General features: G+C 37.9%; 1 non-coding gene across 1 annotated transcript; it reads right to left on the bottom strand.

The window, feature by feature from the left end:
- Positions 1 to 1865: 1865 nt before the first annotated feature.
- LOC131232079 (small nucleolar RNA R71) lies at positions 1866 to 1972 on the bottom strand. Its single transcript, XR_009164683.1, has one exon. It is a non-coding gene; the product is annotated as a small nucleolar RNA R71 (small nucleolar RNA).
- Positions 1973 to 5150: the final 3178 nt, after the last annotated feature.

Raw genomic sequence — 5150 nt, 5'->3', positions numbered from 1 at the left:
GTTGTTTCTTTCCTTTTAGATCTTTTTTATTTGCAATTTTTCTTCTTTCTTTCTTGTTGCTTTTTATTTCTGCAATTTAATTATGTTTTTCTAAGTTCCCTCTAGCCCAAGCTAGAAGGGAAGCACATGGGTTTAATATTTCTTTAAATTATGATGATTGATTGTTTTAATGATGAGAATAATGGTGTATGCATATTATCTATTATTTAGGTTTTGTTTTTATCCTCTTGTAAGATCCATATGTTTCCATCATATGAGATTTACATTGATGGATAGGCTTACCCTAGATTAATCAGATTTCTTAGATAGGAGATGTTCTCAACCTGTTATATTTCTTTGATATTCATTATCCTATAGATATTGAATACTTAAAATCACTGGCGCTTGAGAATATATGTCAATGGTGCAAATCTATTATTTTCTAATCTTTTATATCATTTATTAAAATATTTAAAGTGTTTTATTTTCCGATTAGGCTGACCATAGTGCTCAGATCCTAGTTGTGTTATCCAAGTCATCATGATTTTGGAACATTAATCTATGTGTGGAACTTTGAAGCTTGGGTGTTTTTTTTATTCAATTGAATTACATCCATTCAAAAATCCAAAAATCAAATCATCAGTTTAGTTTTTATTACTTAGTTTGTTTTGCATTTGATTTTTTTCTTCTCGCAATTCATCTCCCTGTGGGATCGACCCTGTATTCACAGGATATTACTTACGAACCTCTGCACTTGGAGGCAAGCAATCAAGTTTTTGGCGCCGTTGCCGGGGAGAGACTGAGATAGATCAGATCTGTGCAAGATAGCCAAGGTAAGTTTTCTTCTAAACCCTCCAGATTTTCCATAGATTTTTTTTTATTTTTTTTTTATTATTATTATTTTTTTCTTATTTTCTTTTTCTTTGAAAATAAATTCAGTTGGGACTTTCAAGCACTAACTATGACATAAGGTTGCCCTGCTTGGGATTTTATCACCCAAGTGCTATGGTTGTCCTATAGTTGCTGTTTGATCACAAAGATCATCCGCTGAATCTATTTTCCATATTAGCATAGTTTAATTTCTGCATTAGTTTTACTTTTATTTATTTTTTTATTTTTTTATTTTGCTTTGTGGATTGAACCCTCATGGTCGGCTCTGCCGCCTGGGTTGTTGATTTATTTTGCTTTGTGGACTGAACCCTCATGGTCGGCTCTGCCACCTGGGTTGTTGATTTAAGTTTTTATTTTTATTTTAAGTATCATACTTGCGATTTGAATTAGTGGTATTTGTTGTGTGGTGTGGATGGTTTATGTCCCGTTGGAGTAGGGATCAAAACAATCGACTCTCCTCTGAAGGAGGACTAGTTCCAGGCCTTGATCATTCACTTAGAAGAGGCACTCAATATCACTTGGATTCCATGGCAGACCCAATTGATAATCCAAATCCAAATCTGCCAAATCCAACTATAAATCAAAATAATCCTCCTCTTGAGGATGAAAATGAAGTTCATAGGAATGTGTTAAACCAACCACGGACTTTACGTGAACATTTACACCCTGAGAGATCAACTTTACCATCTTGCATAGTGTTCCCTGCTCACACAGGGAACATTGATTTTAAACCAGGTGTGATTCAATTAATTCCTAAATTTCATGGCTTAGATTCTAAAAGCCCCTACTTGCACCTCAAGGACTTTGAGGAAGTAATTGCAACGTTACAAGTAAACAATGGCAATAGGGATGTACTTAAGCTTAGGTTATTCTCATTTTCTCTAAAGGATCGGGCCAAAGCATGACTCAACTCTCTAAGACCTAATACCATCACTTCATGGCAAGCCTTAAGTAGAGAGTTTTTGAAAAAGTTCTTTCCCGAGCACAAAACAAATGCACTAAAACAAGAAATCATGTCATTCTCCCAAAAGGGGAATGAACTATTTTTTCAAGCTTGGGAGCGCTTCAAAGACATTCTAATTACTTGTCCACATCATGGTTATGAACCATGGCACGTGATTGATGCTTTCCGAAAGGGGCTCACCATGGATACCCGTCAGTTCATAGAGATGATGTGTGGTGGAACCTTTCTTGACAAAGATCATAATAAGGCTTGGGATTTTCTAGATATGTTAGCAGAGAATACGCAGACATGGGATGTCTCTGCTAAATCAGACCAAACTAGACCCATTCCTAGAGAGAAAGCGGGAATGTATGTCCTAAGAGAGGAAGACGACCTTAATGCAAAATTCGCTGCATTGGCTAGAAAGGTCGAAGCCTTGGAAATTAGGAAGGTTGATATGGTTAAAGCAAACACTTCCTTAGGTAATTTTTGTAGCATTTGTGGTGGTATAGACCATGACACAAAGGATTGTCCAATAATCTCAGTTGTACAAAATATCACGCATGAGCATGATCAAGCAAATGCTATAAATAATTACCAAAGGTCAGTTATGCAACCATTGGGAAACACGTACAATCCAAATTAGCGTAACCATCCTAATCTTAGTTGTGGGAATGGACCACAAATTAATGTGCCCAATGCACCTCAAATGCCTCCACAAAATAACTTCTTTGGAGCACCTAACAATGCACCATATGTGCCCCTGCCAAAGCGATCATCTGTGGAGGATGTATTGACCACATTCATGAACTCTCAAGCTCAATTGAATCAGTCTCTAATCCAATCAAATCAGGAATTAAAGACAGTTGTGGCTAGGATTGAGACTCAACTAAATGCTAGGAAAAAAGGCACCCTTCCTTCTCAACCTGTGCCAAACTCTAGAAATACACATTTCATTGGAGACTCAAATCCAAGTAAGCTACATCATGAACAAGCTAAGGCCATCATTACCTTGAGAAGTGGAAAAGAGATCGATAACAAGATAATGCAACCGGTAGAAATACCGGAAGATGAGCCACTGTCTTAAGAAAACGATGAACCGGCTATGGTTCAAGAGCCACAACAACAAAAGGATAAAGAGACTAAGTCATATGAGCCTCCAGTTCCGTTCCTATATAGACTTCGGAATTCAACCGTCCCCATGAAATATCAAGAGGTGTTGGATGTGCTCCAAAAGGTTACTGTCAATATTCCTCTGCTTGATGCCATTAGACAAATTCCATCATATGCTAAATATCTCAAGGACTTGTGCACTGTAAAGAGAAAATTAAATGTGCACAAAAAGGCCTTCCTTACTGAGAAAGTGAGCGCTATCATTCAACAAAGGGTTGTACCCAAATACAAAGACCCGGGAAGTCCCACTATTCCTTGTATTATTGGGAATTTTCAAATTGAGCATGCTTTGTTAGATTTGGGTGCAAGTGTCAACTTAGTATCTTATTCGGTTTACAAACAAATGGGGTTAGGCGAGCTTAAACTAACCACAATTACACTCCAACTCGCTGACCGCTCTATTAAGGTACCAAGGGGAATTTTAGAGGACGTGCTAGTCCAAGTGGAGAAATTCTACTTCCCCGTAGATTTTATTGTACTAGACACTGAACCATGTGTAAATGCTAGCGCTCAAGTTCCCATCATTTTAGGCCGCCCATTCCTAGCAACTTCAAATGCAATCATAAATTGCAGGAATGGAATGATGAACTTGTCTTTTGGTAACATGACTCTAGAGCTAAATATTTTCAATCTATGTAAGCAGCCCATTGATAATAATGAGATCCATGAGTTGAATTTCATGGACTGCTTGATAGAAGAAGAGGAATTAGAACCTAGTCTGACTGATGAATTGATTCAAGTCATTGGAGACTTGAAAAATTCTGATTTAGAAAAAGTGCTTGCTGAAATTTCTGATGATAATGAGAGCACTACCACTCAGGACATTGGTATGTGCCAATGGAGACCGCGCACTCAAATCCTATCTATCGAGGACTTGCAACCTCTACCATCACCAACCAATGTTCCAAAGCTTGATTTAAAACCACTGCCAAATGAGCTTAAGTATGTATACTTAGGTGAAAATAAAACTTATCCTGTGGTGATCTCTTCATTTTTAGAGAAGGATCAAGAGATTAAATTGTTGAAAGTTCTAAGGGACCACAAAGGAGCCTTGGGCTGGACCATTTCTAACATCAAGGGTATAAGCCCTTCCATATGCACCCATCGGATCCACCTCGATGATGACGCCAAACCAATTAGACAACCTCAAAGGCGTCTCAATCCAAACATGATGGAAGTTGTAAAAAATGAGGTGATCAAATTATTGGATGTGAGAATCATCTACCCAATATCCGATAGTGTTTGGGTGAGTCCAACTCAAGTAGTCCCAAAGAAATTCGGAATAACTATTGTGCAGAATTCTAATAATGAACTCATACCAACACGTGTCACCACTGGTTGGCGTGTTTGCATTGACTATAGAAAATTGAACCAAGTCACAAAGAAGGACCATTTCCCTCTACCATTCATTGATCAAGTTTTAGAGAGGGTAGCAGGTCACTCCTTTTATAGTTTTCTTGATGGATATTCTGGATATAACCAAATAGAGATAGCCCTGGAAGACCAAGAGAAAACCACGTTCACTTGTCCATTTGGCACGTTTGCTTTCAAACGGATGCCATTTGGATTGTGTAACGCCCTAGCAACTTTTCAACGGTGTATGTTAAGTATTTTTTCAAATATGGTTGGGAATTTTCTTAAGGTTTTCATGGACGACTTCTCGCTATTTGGGAGTAGTTTTGAGGAATGCCTCAACAATTTATCTCTTGTCTTGTCTAGGTGTGAAGAGAAACACCTTGTCTTAAATTGGGAGAAATGTCATTTCATGGTTCAAAAGGGAATTGTTTTGGGCCATGTTATCTCCAAAAATGGAATCGAGGTAGATCGCTCAAAACTCGACATTATAGCTAATTTACCTATCCCCCGAACTGTTAGAGATATTAGATCACTTATAGGGCATGCTGGTTTTTATAGAAGATTCATCAAGGACTTTAGTGTCATTACTAGACCCTTGACTAATCTTCTTCAAAAGGATGTTCCATTTAAGTGGAGAGATGAGTGTCCAAGTGCTTTTAATAAAATTAAATCATCCCTTACCACTGCACCTATCATGCGTCCACCAGATTGGACACTTCCTTTTGAACTAATGTGCGATGCAAGTGATTATGCCATAGGGGCTGTTTTGGGCCAAAGGAAAGATAAACGGCCCTACGTTATTCACTAT

The sequence above is a fragment of the Magnolia sinica genome, chromosome 17, assembly GCF_029962835.1.
Source record: "Magnolia sinica isolate HGM2019 chromosome 17, MsV1, whole genome shotgun sequence".
Taxonomy (NCBI): domain Eukaryota; kingdom Viridiplantae; phylum Streptophyta; class Magnoliopsida; order Magnoliales; family Magnoliaceae; genus Magnolia; species Magnolia sinica.
This window is presented reverse-complemented; position numbering and strand designations above follow the sequence as displayed.